Source organism: Ranitomeya variabilis, chromosome 4, assembly GCF_051348905.1.
Source record: "Ranitomeya variabilis isolate aRanVar5 chromosome 4, aRanVar5.hap1, whole genome shotgun sequence".
Classification (NCBI taxonomy): Eukaryota; Metazoa; Chordata; class Amphibia; order Anura; family Dendrobatidae; genus Ranitomeya; species Ranitomeya variabilis.
Window position 1 is genome coordinate 742,001,610 of NC_135235.1, and position 15,862 is coordinate 742,017,471.

A 15,862-nucleotide genomic window follows, 5' to 3' on the forward strand; every position below is an offset into this window, starting at 1 on the left:
CATAGAGAATAATGGAGCCTCCAGCACCGACCTCCACCCGCAGAGCCGCACTCCACACAGAGAATAATGGAGCCTCCAGCACCGACCTCCACCCGCAGAGCCGCACTCCACATAGAGAATAATGGAGCCTCCAGCACCGACCTCCACCCGCAGAGCCGCACTCCACATAGAGAATAATGGAGCCTCCAGCACCGACCTCCACCCGCAGAGCCGCACTCCACTTAGAGAATAATGGAGCCTCCAGCACCGACCTCCACCCGCAGAGCCGCACTCCACATAGAGAATACTGGAGCCTCCAGCACCGACCTCCACCCGCAGAGCCGCACTCCACATAGAGAATAATGGAGCCTCCAGCACCGACCTCCACCCACAGAGCCGCACTCCACATAGAGAATAATGGAGCCTCCAGCACCGACCTCCACCCGCACTCCACATAGAGAATAATGGAGCCTCCAGCACCGACCTCCACCCACAGAGCCGCACTCCACATAGAGAATAATGGAGCCTCCAGCACCGACCTCCACCCACAGAGCCGCACTCCACTTAGAGAATAATGGAGCCTCCAGCACCGACCTCCACCCGCAGAGCCGCACTCCACATAGAGAATACTGGAGCCTCCAGCACCGACCTCCACCCGCAGAGCCGCACTCCACATAGAGAATAATGGAGCCTCCAGCACCGACCTCCACCCGCAGAGCCGCACTCCACATAGAGAATAATGGAGCCTCCAGCACCGACCTCCACCCGCAGAGCCGCACTCCACATAGAGAATAATGGAGCCTCCAGCACCGACCTCCACCCGCAGAGCCGCACTCCACATAGAGAATAATGGAGCCTCCAGCACCGACCTCCACCCGCAGAGCCGCACTCCACATAGAGAATAATGGAGCCTCCAGCACCGACCTCCACCCGCAGAGCCGCACTCCACATAGAGAATAATGGAGCCTCCAGCACCGACCTCCACCCGCAGAGCCGCACTCTACATAGAGAATAATGGAGCCTCCAGCACCGACCTTCACCCGCAGAGCCGCACTCCACATAGAGAATAATGGAGCCTCCAGCACCGACCTCCACCCGCAGAGCCGCACTCCACATAGAGAATAATGGAGCCTCCAGCACCGACCTCCACCCGCAGAGTCGCACTCCACATAGAGAATAATGGAGCCTCCAGCACCGACCTCCACCCGCAGAGCCGCACTCCACATAGAGAATAATATGGCCTCCAGCACCGACCTCCACCCGCAGAGCCGCACTCCACATAGAGAATAATGGAGCCTCCAGCACCGACCTCCACCCGCAGAGCCGCACTCCACATAGAGAATAATGGAGCCTCCAGCACCGACCTCCACCCGCAGAGCCGCACTCCACATAGAGAATAATGGAGCCTCCAGCACCGACCTCCACCCGCAGAGCCGCACTCCACATAGAGAATAATGGAGCCTCCAGCACCGACCTCCAACCGCAGAGCCGCACTCCACATAGAGAATAATGGAGCCTCCATCACCGACCTCCACCCACAGAGCCGCACTTCACATAGAGAATAATGGAGCCTCCACCACCGACCTCCACCCGCAGAGCCGCACTCCACATAGAGAATAATGGAGCCTCCAGCACCGACCTCCACCCGCAGAGCCGCACTCCACATAGAGAATAATGGAGCCTCCAGCCCCTACCTCCACCCGCAGAGCCGCACTCCACATAGAGAATAATGGAGCCTCCAGCACTGACCTCCACCCGCAGAGCCGCACTCCACATAGAGAATAATGGAGCCTCCAGCACCGACCTCCACCCGCGGAGCCGCACTCCACATAGAGAATAATGGAGCCTCCAGCACCTACCTCCACCCGCAGAGCCGCACTCCACATAGAGAATAATGGAGCCTCCAGCACCTACCTCCACCCGCAGAGCCACACTCCACATAGAGAATAATGGAGTCTCCAGCACCGACCTCCACCCGCAGAGCCGCACTCCACATAGAGAATAATGGAGCCTCCAGCACCGACCTCCACCCGCACTCCACATAGAGAATAATGGGGCCTCCAGCACCGACCTCCACCCACAGAGCCGCACTCCACATAGAGAATAATGGAGCCTCCAGCACCGACCTCCACCCGCACTCCACATAGAGAATAATGGAGCCTCCAGCACCGACCTCCACCCGCAGAGCCGCACTCCACATAGAGAATAATGGAGCCTCCAGCACCGACCTCCACCCGCACTCCACATAGAGAATAATGGAGCCTCCAGCACCGACCTCCACCCACAGAGCCGCACTCCACATAGAGAATAATGGAGCCTCCAGCACCGACCTCCACCCGCAGAGCCGCACTCCACACAGAGAATAATGGAGCCTCCAGCACCGACCTCCACCCGCAGAGCCGCACTCCACATAGAGAATAATGGAGCCTCCAGCACCGACCTCCACCCGCAGAGCCGCACTCCACATAGAGAATAATGGAGCCTCCAGCACCGACCTCCACCCGCAGAGCCGCACTCCACTTAGAGAATAATGGAGCCTCCAGCACCGACCTCCACCCGCAGAGCCGCACTCCACATAGAGAATACTGGAGCCTCCAGCACCGACCTCCACCCGCAGAGCCGCACTCCACATAGAGAATAATGGAGCCTCCAGCACCGACCTCCACCCACAGAGCCGCACTCCACATAGAGAATAATGGAGCCTCCAGCACCGACCTCCACCCGCACTCCACATAGAGAATAATGGAGCCTCCAGCACCGACCTCCACCCACAGAGCCGCACTCCACATAGAGAATAATGGAGCCTCCAGCACCGACCTCCACCCACAGAGCCGCACTCCACTTAGAGAATAATGGAGCCTCCAGCACCGACCTCCACCCGCAGAGCCGCACTCCACATAGAGAATACTGGAGCCTCCAGCACCGACCTCCACCCGCAGAGCCGCACTCCACATAGAGAATAATGGAGCCTCCAGCACCGACCTCCACCCGCAGAGCCGCACTCCACATAGAGAATAATGGAGCCTCCAGCACCGACCTCCACCCGCAGAGCCGCACTCCACATAGAGAATAATGGAGCCTCCAGCACCGACCTCCACCCGCAGAGCCGCACTCCACATAGAGAATAATGGAGCCTCCAGCACCGACCTCCACCCGCAGAGCCGCACTCCACATAGAGAATAATGGAGCCTCCAGCACCGACCTCCACCCGCAGAGCCGCACTCCACATAGAGAATAATGGAGCCTCCAGCACCAACCTCCACCCGCAGAGCCGCACTCCACAAAGAGAATAATGGAGCCTCCAGCACCGACCTCCACCCACAGAGCCGCACTCCACAAAGAGAATAATGGAGCCTCCAGCACCGACCTCCACCCGCAGAGCCGCACTCCACAAAGAGAATAATGGAGCCTCCAGCACCGACCTCCACCCGCAGAGCCGCACTCCACATAGAGAATAATGGAGCCTCCAGCACCAACCTCCACCCGCAGAGCCGCACTCCACATAGAGAATAATGGAGCCTCCAGCACCGACCTCCACCCGCAGAGCCGCACTCCACATAGAGAATAATGGAGCCTCCAGCACCCACCGACCTCCACCCGCAGAGCCGCACTCCACATAGAGAATAATGGAGCCTCCAGCACCGACCTCCACCCGCAGAGCCGCACTCCACATAGAGAATAATGGAGCCTCCAGCACCGACCTCCACCCGCAGAGCCGCACTCCACATAGAGAATAATGGGGCCTCCAGCACCGACCTCCACCCGCAGAGCCGCACTCCACATAGAGAATAATGGAGCCTCCAGCACCGACCTCCACCCGCAGAGCCGCACTCCACATAGAGAATAATGGAGCCTCCAGCACCGACCTCCACCCGCAGAGCCGCACTCCACATAGAGAATAATGGAGCCTCCAGCACCGACCTCCACCCGCACTCCACATAGAGAATAATGGAGCCTCCAGCACCGACCTCCACCAGCAGAGCCGCACTCCACATAGAGAATAATGGAGCCTCCAGCACCGACCTCCACCCGCACTCCACATAGAGAATAATGGAGCCTCCAGCACCGACCTCCACCCGCAGAGCCGCACTCCACATAGAGAATAATGGAGCCTCCAGCACCGACCTCCACCCGCACTCCAAATAGAGAATAATGGAGCCTCCAGCACCGACCTCCACCCGCACTCCACATAGAGAATAATGGAGCCTCCAGCACCGACCTTCACCCACAGAGCCGCACTCCACATAGAGAATAATGGAGCCTCCAGCACCGACCTCCACCCGCAGAGCCACACTCCACATAGAGAACAATGGAGCCTCCAGCACCGACCTCCACCCGCAGAGCCGCACTCCACATAGAGAATAATGGAGCCTCCAGCACCGACCTCCACCCGCAGAGCCGCACTCCACATAGAGAATAATGGAGCCTCCAGCACCGACCTCCACCCGCAGAGCCGCACTCCACATAGAGAATAATGGAGCCTCCAGCAACGACCTCCACCCGCAGAGCCGCACTCCACATAGAGAATAATGGAGCCTCCAGCACCGACCTCCACCCGCACTCCACATAGAGAATAATGGAGCCTCCAGCACCGACCTCCACCCGCAGAGCCGCACTCCACACAGAGAATAATGGAGCCTCCAGCACCGACCTCCACCCGCAGAGCCGCACTCCACATAGACAATAATGGAGCCTCCAGCACCGACCTCCACCCGCAGAGCCGCACTCCACATAGAGAATAATGGAGCCTCCAGCACCGACCTCCACCCGCAGAGCCGCACTCCACATAGAGAATAATGGAGCCTCCAGCACCGACCTCCACCCGCAGAGCCGCACTCCACATAGAGAATAATGGAGCCTCCAGCACCGACCTCCGCCCGCAGAGCCGCACTCCACATAGAGAATAATGGAGCCTCCAGCACCGACCTCCACCCGCAGAGCCACACTCCACATAGAGAATAATGGAGCCTCCAGCACCGACCTCCACCCGCAGAGCCGCACTCCACATAGAGAATAATGGAGCCTCCAGCACCGACCTCCACCCACAGAGCCGCACTCCACATAGAGAATAATGGAGCCTCCAGCACCGACCTCCACCCGCAGAGCCGCACTCCACATAGAGAATAATGGAGCCTCCAGCACCGACCTCCACCCGCAGAGCCACACTCCACATAGAGAATAATGGAGCCTCCAGCACCGACCTCCACCCGCAGAGCCGCCCTCCACATAGAGAATAATGGAGCCTCCAGCACCGACCTCCACCCGCAGAGCCACACTCCACATAGAGAATAATGGAGCCTCCAGCACCGACCTCCACCCGCAGAGCCGCACTCCACATAGAGAATAATGGAGCCTCCAGCACCGACCTCCACCCGCAGAGCCGCACTCCACATAGAGAATAATGGAGCCTCCAGCACCGACCTCCACCCGCAGAGCCGCACTCCACATAGAGAATAATGGAGCCTCCAGCACCGACCTCCACCCGCAGAGCCGCACTCCACATAGAGAATAATGGAGCCTCCAGCACCGACCTCCACCCGCAGAGCCGCACTCCACATAGAGAATAATGGAGCCTCCAGCACCGACCTCCACCCGCAGAGCCGCACTCCACATAAAGAATGGAGCCTCCAGCACCGACCTCCACCCGCAGAGCCGCACTCCACAAAGAGAATAATGGAGCCTCCAGCACCGACCTCCACCCGCAGAGCCGCACACCACAGATATGGTTGCTAGTGATGTGTCGTTCGCGAACGAGCCGACACAAAGAGCCGGCTCCCTGCTGTGAATGATGGGAGCCGGCACACCAGTGAGAGCCACTAAAATCCCTGAATGGCTCTCACTGGGCGTAAAATCCCGGACTTCGGGGGGCGTAACTCCGCCCACCTGAGCAAAACCCCGCCCACTCTTCAATTTAATTGGCTCTCTAAGAAGTGGGCGGAGTTTCTGCGGTAGGTGGGCGGAGTTTCGGACGCATGAACAGGTACTCAATAGGGATCTAATACGATCCAAAAAGAGTCGGTTCATGAGCCGAAAGAGCCGGCTCTTTTTGGTGAGCGGAGCCATGTGAGCCGGATCACCAAAAAGAGCCGGACTGCCCATCACTAATGGTTGCTCTGTGTGCACAGGACCTGTGATGAGGTCACAGGAGGGGAGGAGTCAGGGTCACATGATCAGGGGCCTCAGTGTATGCAGGACTCTGCTTGCTGGTTGTCATGGTGCTGGATGAGGGGAAGTTTCTGTGTGGGGTCAGGAGGGGTTTACAGTGTGGATGTAGCAGAGCAGTGTGTGTACGAAGTGTACGGATCGGAGTCGTGTGTGTGCGGAGTGTACGAAGCGGAGCCATGTCTGGACGAGGAGTACGGAGCGGAGTTGTGTGTGTACGAGGTGTACGGAGCGGAGCCGTGTCTGTACGAGGTGTAAGGAGCTGAGCAGTGTGTGTATGGAGCGAAACCGTGTGTGTACGAGGTGTACTGAGTGGAGCAGCATGTGTATGAGGTGTATGGAGCGGGAACCGCGTGTGTACGTAGCAGACCCGAGTGTGTATGAGGTGTACGTAGCAGAGCAGTGTGCGTACGAGATGTACAGAGCGGAGCCTTGTGTATGAGGTGTAAGGAGTTGAGCCGTGTGTGTACGAGGTGTACGGATCGGAGTGTGTGCGAGGTGTACGGATCGGAGTATGTGCTGTAACGTGCCCTGGTCTCCCATCACGTGAATATAATGTCCCCTCTGCGGCATACCTTCTGCACCATCAGGGTCCCTTCGGCTGAAGATCGGCTACTGGCGTTGTTGCATATAAAGAGACAGAGTCCATTTCAAACTTATAACGTAAAACTTTACTTTCCTCTGTTCGCAGCACATCTTGTTCAGATACAGCATCAGCATCAATTTCCATACTTTACAGATTCTCGACTGTCCCTGCACTTCTGTCTACGTCCTTCAGTACGTGCCCGTGTCTTACCGCCTCTTGCGGCATCGCAGCGTCCTCCCTGTCCAGACTCACTACACTTGGTATTCCCGCGTCCGTTTCGCGCCGGATCTGAGAGCATCAGCCCAGGCAATGATCTGAAACATGATGAGTGACTTGCATCCCCGTACTGCTTAGGACCTCTTTTCCAGCTTCTGCTCCACACTGTTGTACTTCTGACCCTTCTGGGCCCTGGATGGCTGAGCTGCTCGCTTACAACATTTCAGAGCTACTGGGTAGCTCGGGCTCTAAGACCCACCCAAGCTGTTCAGGCTCCCTAGCCCCTCTGACTCCAACCAGGAAACTGTTCCTGCCTTATCCCAGGAAACTCCTCCTATAATAACTATTTACTATACTAAGCTTTTACTACCTAATCCTACTGTGCCCCATTTAGTGTCCTAAAAAAGGTACTGCGCTTTCCTTAAGTAACTATCTTCATGAAACAGCATATACATAAAGACAATATATAAATATATGTATATAACAGCACTAGATACGTCATTTAACTTCAACAACATGCTTCATTTAGTACTAGCTTCAACCTGGACGTGCTTAAAGGGGTGAGGGCATATACCAGTCTCTGTCACCACTTACATTTGTCCATGTAGTATAAGTTTGAGGGAGAATTCTTTGTTTGCTAAAACTGAGAAATCAATTTTTTCTGCTCAAGAAATTTCACTTCTTGGGATCATTTTATTGGCTGATGAGTGTAAGATGGATCCTGGGAAGGTGAAGCCATAATAGATTGGGATAAACCTCGTGACCTGAAAGCATTACAACGTTTTGTAGGATTCACCATCTATTTTAGGAAATTCATTAGGGGTTTAGTCAGATTGCTGAACCTCTACATAAGGGGGCAGATATCAAAGTTTGGCCACCGAATGCTATCAGGGCTTTTGAAAAATTAAAAAAATGTTCTATGTCTGCTCCATTCAACACGATCTCCAAGAACCATTTATTGTGGAGTTGGATATTTTGGAGGTCGGGGTCATACCTCCCAACTTTTGAAGACGGGAAAGAGGGATAAAGTTTGCGGCGCGCGAAGCACGCCGTGGCAAATTTTAGGCCACGCCTCTGACCACACCCATTCATAATTAGTCACACCCATATCCACGTCCCAACCACACCCATTTAGCACTGCTGATCACACTGTTTCATATACAATAATTATAAACAAAAAAATATGGCCACGCAGTGCCCCATACTGTATAATGGCCACACATGATGCTCCATACTGTATAATGACCACATGATGCTCCATACTGTATAATGACCACACAAAATGCTGCATACTGTATAATGACCGCACATGATGCTCCATACTGTATAATGACCGCACATGATGCTCCATACTGTATAATGACCGCACATAATGCTGCATACTGTATAATGACCGCACATGATGCTCAATACTGTATAATGACCGCACATGATTCTCCATACTGTATAATGGCCACACATGATGCTCCATACTGTATAATGACCACACATGATGCTCAATACTGTATAATGACCGCACATGATGCTCCATACTGTATAATGGCCACACAGTGCTCCATACTGTATAATGACCACACATGATGCTCCATACTGTATATTGACCGCACATGATGCTGCATACTGTATAATGACCCTACATGATGCGCAATACTGTATAATGACCACACATGATTCTCACTACTGTATAATGACCGCACATGATGCTCCATACTGTATAATGGCCCCACATGATTCTCCATACTGTATAAGGACCACACATGATGCTCCATACTGTATAATGGCCACACAGTGCTCCATACTGTATAATGGCCACACATAATGCTCCATACTGTATAAGGGCCACATTATGCTCCATACTGTATAATGGCCACACATGATGCTTAATACTGTATAATGACCCTCCCCCCCTCCTGTATGCATGGCTCATATCCCCCCCTGTATGCATGGCTCATATTCCCCCCTGTAAGCATGGCTCATATTCCTCCCCTGTATGCATGGCTCAGATTCCCCCCCCCCGTATGCATGGCTCATATTCCCCCCTGTAAGCATGGCTCATATTCCCCTCCTGTATTCATGGCTCAGATTCCCCCTTCCTGTATGCATGGCTCATATTCCCCCCCGAATGCATGGCTCATATTCCCCCCCTGTATGCATGGCTCATATTCCCCCCCGAATGCATGGCTCATATTCCCCCCCTGTATGCATGGCTCATATTCCCCCCCCGAATGCATGGCTCATATTTCCCCCTCCTGTATGCATGGCTCATTCTCCCCTTCCCTATATGCATGGTTCATTCCCCCCCCTCATACTTACCTGTTCCTCACCGCGCGGTCATCCCTCTCGCTCTGTCCCGACTCCCGGCTCAGCAGTGCACCTTCTTCCTACCGGTCATTATAGGTCATGAATATGCGCATATTCATGACTCTAATGAGCGGTACAATGTGACAGCTCATTCAGGAGCGCTGCAGAAGCCGGAACCAGGCATCGCTGGAGCAGGGTGAGTATCGTCTTCAAGGAGGGTGGGTTGGAGGCGGGCGGGCGGGAGGTGGCCCAGCTTTTATTAAAAAAAATAAATAAATAAATAAACAGCAACAAACCTTGCGTAGTGCGGGACAACTAATGTCCCTCCCGGGATCGAGGGGCTGACTGTCAAAATCAGGACAGTCCCGCGGGATCCGGGACAGTTGGGAGGTATGGTCGGGGTTGGGGCAGTTTTATCTCAGGGTTCCAAAACACTGACCAATTTGCGGCCAGGTGCTTATTTATCAAAACAATTTTCATCTGTTGAAAGAAATGATGCTGTTGGAAATTGTGAGTTACTCACCATTAAATTAGCCTTTAAGTAATGAAGACATTTTCTGGAGTTCATCAAGTCACTGCGGACACTGACCATCAGAGTTTAGCAATTATAAAAACTTGGTTCCAGCTTGCCCACTTGCTCTATGCTCATCCACCTGGAACTCAGACATCGGCCTCGCCCTGGCATAACATCAAGGAAAATAGAAAAAATTGGAGCCCGGTTCAACAGGACTGGATTTTCCTTTTCTTTTTGTTTTTCAATAGATAATATAGTGCATACAAAAGAAAAATGTACATGGTCGTTTTGACCCAGTCGACGCGTTTCGGCTGCATTAAGCAGTCTTACTCACGAGTTTAGCGCATATTGAATCAGTTAAACAGCTAACTCCTAGACAGTCCACATGTCCCTAGTTTTCTCTAGATTCAATTTCTCCCTCACTTTCAGGCTGGTGTCCAAAATTGTGAAGATTGAGGCACTATCATGCAGTTTTAGTTCAGTTTCTCCTCCAAAACTTTCATTCTCCCTCAGGTCATGTGCTATACTCACAAGATGTCATTTATAAAGTGATGAAAGACAGCGGGCGTGTTCGTCAAGCCAAAAGGCATCACCAGATTCTCATAGTGTCCATCAGGCGTATTGAATGCAGTTTTCCACTCATCCCCCTCTTTAATGTGGATAAAATTATACGCCCCCTGAGGTCCATCTTAGGCTACGTTCACATTTGTGGTGTGCGCCGCAGCGTCGTCGCCGCAACGCACAACGCAACAAAAACGCAGTAGAAACGCATGGTATTTTGACGCATGCGTTGAAAAACGCTGCGTTTTTTTGAAACGCAGTTGCGTTTTGACCCAAAAACTCTGCGTTTTTCGACGCATGCGTTTTCCTACAGTGAGTCATTCTTCATCACCCAAAAAAAAAGTGTCTACACACTAGATAAGGACGACCAATGGCTAGAAGAGGGTTGGTGTAATGTAATTGTGTATATATACCCTGGCAGAGATGAATTCCTCCAATTTTGCTGGTATTCATGATGGAGCGTCCCATGGACAGTATCTACATGGATATGGAGATGGAATTTGCCTTGGCTAATGCCTATGCTGTCGCCTGTTTTCATCAAAGGGAAAGGGAAAAACGGAGATGGAGTCGTCGCCGCTTTTGGATACACCCTATCGTGGAAGTCCGGGAGAGCCGTGGAGCATACCATTGCTTGTTTGGCGAACTGAATGACAACCTGGAGAAATATTTCGAATATACCAGGATGTCTCAGGACAGCTTCCGCTATCTTCTGCTTCGGGTGGAAGGATCCATTAGCAGGCAGGACACGCAGCTCCGGAGAGCTATTTCCGCAGAGGAACGGCTGCTGGTGACTCTACAGTACGTAGCTGTTTGAATGACTGTGATATGTTCTTCCCTTTTTTTTTTTTTTTAAATTTTTTTTGGGTTTGGTATGGTCAATGTACTTTTATAAATTGCAATGTACTTTATTGTAATTTCTTTATCTTCTTGGCAGTTTCCTGGCTACCGGAGAGACCTTGAGATCACTTCATTTTCAATTCCGGATTGGAGTCTCCACTCTTTCCGGAATTATTGCTGAGACATGCCGCGCTTTGTGGGATAATCTCCGGGAGGAATTTTTACCCGTCCCGACAAGTGAAATCTGGGAGGCCAACGCACAGAAATTTGAGCAAGTGTGTTCTTTTCCAAACTGTATTGGTGCAGTGGATGGAAAGCACATTCGGATTACCAAGCCTGCGAAAAGTGGATCCCTTTTCTACAATTATAAAAAACACTTTTCAACTGTGCTCATGGCAATTGCCGGTGCGGACTGCCGTTTTCTCGCAGTGGACATTGGTGCGTTTGGCCGTGCAAATGACTCACGCACATTTAAAGAGTCGGATATGGGCCAAAAATTATATGGCAACAATTTTAATTTCCCCCAGCCACGACCTCTTCCCCACACCGAAGGCCCTGCGATGCCATTTGTTGTGGTTGGGGATGAGGCATTCCAAATGTCTGCCAACCTATTGAAACCCTACTCCAGTCGGGGCTTGGACCTTACAAAAAGGGTTTTCAATTACAGACTGTCCAGGGCCAGAAGGACTGTGGAGTGCGCCTTTGGCATCCTTGTCTCCAAACGGCGTATATTAGGATCCGCCATTAATCTTAAAATTGAAACAGTGGATGAGGTGGTGAAGGCTTGTGTGGGTCTCCACAAATACTGAATCCTGACCAAATCCTGATGCAATCCTGAGCGTGGACACATACCCTTAGTGTTTGAAAACACCTCATACACTTTAGTGTTTGTAAACACCTCATACAGCAATGAGAGACACCCAAAAAAAGGCAAAATAAAAATTGTAAAAATAATGTCTGACATTGCATATATGAGGTGTTTGAAGCACAAAATATGTGTAGAAGGCGCACGGCGTGAATTGCCGAGAAGTATACTGGAAAATAAGAACAAATATTGTTGTTTTAAATCAAACAATTTTTATTGGGGGGAAACAGAAAAAAAAAGGGGAAAGAAACTTAGGGGGTATCAACCTCCGCTACCAGCGGTGAATGGTAAGTCTCTGGTGTTTGGGAATGGGGAGAGGAAGAGGATGCTGAGCCAGAGTCCAGGAGGCTAGATGGCAGGTCCAAACCCTCCGCAGGGTATACTGGGGATGAAACCGCCACATCTGTAGGGGAGGGAGGAGGCAACACAAGCCTTTGCAAGGTTCTTGGTTGGCCCTGGCTGCTCCTGCTGCGGCTAGAGCCCCGACGCGCATTTGGTGTCTGTATTGGAGCAGCCAGAGCCTCCGTGTGTGTCCTCCTTCGTTTCCTTTTTCTCTTCTCTCCCGCGGTAGCTCCCCCAGAATGACGGCTACGGGAGGATGAGGGCCTGGCAGGAGCAGGAGTCAGCGGCATAATGCTATGGTGCCTGTGGTGGCGTCGCTCGGCACGTGGACCTCGGTGGGGTGGCTGGAGTGGCTCTGCAGCAGGAGTCGGAGTCATGCTAGCCAGCGACGGCACTACGGGCATTGTCGCTGACTGCATGACCCGAGCCTGCTGCAGAGCCCTCACGTAGGCAGTGTTGCAAGCCTGCATCACCGAAATCTGGAGTTCCGGCGTAAGGTGTTCCACCATGCCCTTAGCAATGGTACTAAAAAAATGTTTGGCCGGACTCGAGAGCTCGGATTCCATAGTTTCAAGGCGCCGGTTGATATTGGACAGACGAGTGTCCATTTTATCGCTCAACGCCTTGAAACAGTTCTGGAAAACCGTGCTCAAATGCAAAAATTCGGGCATGGCTGGCCTGTCCGAGGCCCGCTGGTGCTGACGGTAATTCCCGAACGAAGGTGCGCCAGAGGCCTCGGGCAGGGGAACACCTGATGGACCGGCTGCCGGTTCTCCAGATGGTGGTGCAAGCCTGCTGTCGCTGTGGGAGGGCTGTGACGGGTCAGATGGCGATTCATGAAGGTCCGCTTCTGCGGGGCGAGCTCGCTCGAGGGTGCTGCTGTGTGTCCTGTGAAAAGATAAGGGAAAAATTAGTCTTCAATTAATAACCTATCACATACGCCAACTCCTGTAATAAAATTAACATTACATTACACAACAATACAAATCCTCTGTCTCTCAGTCTGTGTGGCCTATAATAAATTGCTGATTGTTATCGCCAGCTGACCATTATGGCTGACGATAACAATCATGGACATACCAACGGCAGAAAATGACTGTTCATTTTGACCGCATACCACTGTCATTGGTAAAAAAAAATTTTGTCTAAAACTCTTTCTTGACGCTGCCTATGCCGCAAAAATAGTATAAAATTTAAAGTCAAGACAAAAATTAAAAAAAAAAAAAAAAAAAATACACAGTGACTTTGCTGATCTGATGGCAGGAACGGCCATGACGTTAGGATCATGTGATCGAGACGTCATCATTATTCCTGCAATCAGAACTACCCTGACTCAGAACGTAACCTGTCATGGACTACAAGGACTCACGCTTAACCAAAAAAATTACTAATGGGCTATATACCATTCCACTAGGGAAAAAGTTACGTGGATGGCCAATATGCTACGCTGACTACATGGATGGCCAATACACTATGTGCATGGGAAATATACTATGTGGATACGTGGCTAGAACGTGTACTATGTGGCTGCGATATAGTGGCCTGGCAATATACTATGTGGATGCACAATGTACGTGGCTGGGCAATGTACTATGTGGCTGTGCAATATGCTATGTGGCTGGACAATGTACAATGTGGCTGTGCAATATGGTATGTGGACAAAATACTTACTGTCGGCGGCCAAGGATCGGTCTTAAGAACTGTAATGCCCTGTTGTACTTGTAGGGCACAGACTTGGCCGCAGCAGCACCACTCCGAGATTGCTCCTCCTCAGCACGGATCCCCTTATTGAAACGGTCCTTCATGGATCGCCATCTGGTCCTCAACTTTTTAACTGTGAATGCAAAGAAAAAAAAAGGTTACATATTTAGCATTTTAAAAGGATAAAACAACCGTGTGCGATGCAAAGTTTAGGCGTTGATCGCATCACACACGGTTGTGTTTATCCTGGCAAGATGGGTCATAGCAGCGTATCAGCAGGGCGTATCAGCAATACTCACCAAAGTTGCTTTTGTCCGTGCTTGAAGCGCTTTCAAAGCCATCCCACAGCGACTTTGCCACCTCAACCCACAAACGCCTCAACACCACCTGGTCCATGTGCCGGGGGTCACGGCTGTCCCACAATGGGCCACGCTCCTGGATGCTGGAGATCAGGAGCTCCACATCTATGCCACTGTCTCCTTGGTCCCGTTGTGAAACCTAGAAAAATTAGAAAACAAAAAGGTTACAAATATGCAAATATTAACAACCACCAGCACCTGTCATGATATGTACCTTTGCCCTATCCTTTGCCATTTGATGTATGTATATTGATGGTTTCTACACCTGTATTTTGGAATGTTTTTGTGCAGGGAGTTCAACTTTATGTTACCTTCCCCCAATACTTGCTGCCCTGAAAAGCTATAATGTAATTAAGCTTAGTAAACATCCCTAGTGAAAGCAGGATGCTACTCAAATGTAATGTTCCTCACAGCAGGATGCTACTCAAAAAAATAAATAAATAAAAAAAATACTCACTCGCCGGCCTGACGCCACACCTTGGCCCCGAGCTCTCTGCTCCCGCTGTGTGCCTTCTCCCTCACTTGAAGAAGCCTGTAAAAATTGTATACAAAAATTATTGTCAATGCTAAAAATGGCAGCGAATAGTAAGCAACTGGACATAATTACTCACCGCACTCCCCCGCGCCGATTGGCCAGATGCTGATGAACTTGGCATTCTTGGAAGTTTGTTCTGCAATGAAAAAATGAGCAAAAAATCACATCCAAAGCTAACAATGACACATACAATAAAATAGGCCAAAAAAATTAAAACAACCACAATTGACTGTTGACTGATAGGACAATGCAAACTCAAAAAGCGACACCACAACGCCATACATTGCAAGAGAATACAATAGAAGAAACAATACAAGAATAGACCCAAACAAAATTAAGCAAAAATAGACACCTATGTCCAAATTTTTAAATATAAAAACTTACAAAAAAAACCTTACAGGAAAAAAATTACAATTACAACAAGACATGATCCAAAACAACACCATCTGGTGACATCTAACCACAGAAATACATCAGAAAAAGGCGATAAATACCATTCTAGATAATAAGCAATAAACATTACGGGACCACCGCTGTTACAAAATACATCAACCCAAAAGATAAACCATAGTCAAATAGAAAAGAAAACACATGAAATTAAAAAAAGAGGGCCCCACCAAAAAAAAAAAAAATCCATTATACTACACACTTGGCAATGCAAACAGTCAAGGAAGGAAGATATATGCCATACGGAAAACGACGTAAAACCATCAGAGATAAAAAAAAAAAAAAAGGGAAAATACAATTGAAAATAGAATGGCATAGCAGCACGGAACAATACAATACAAATGAAACATCATAAATGTAGCCCCCCCACCAGCAAGAAAAGACACTCAAGGAAAGAAAAAAAAATGCCAACAGCATAATAAAACACAGCAAGACATGAGCCAAGAAAACGCCATAC

The 15,862-nt window shown here is 50.8% G+C and overlaps 1 long non-coding RNA gene across 1 annotated transcript; it reads right to left on the reverse strand.

Moving 5' to 3' along the window:
- Positions 1-13,835: 13,835 nt before the first annotated feature.
- LOC143769354 (uncharacterized) lies at positions 13,836-15,360 on the reverse strand. Its single transcript, XR_013214368.1, has 3 exons — positions 15,035-15,360; positions 14,364-14,955; positions 13,836-14,197 (listed from the first exon to the last, which is right to left on the reverse strand). It is a non-coding gene; the product is annotated as an uncharacterized LOC143769354 (long non-coding RNA).
- Positions 15,361-15,862: the final 502 nt, after the last annotated feature.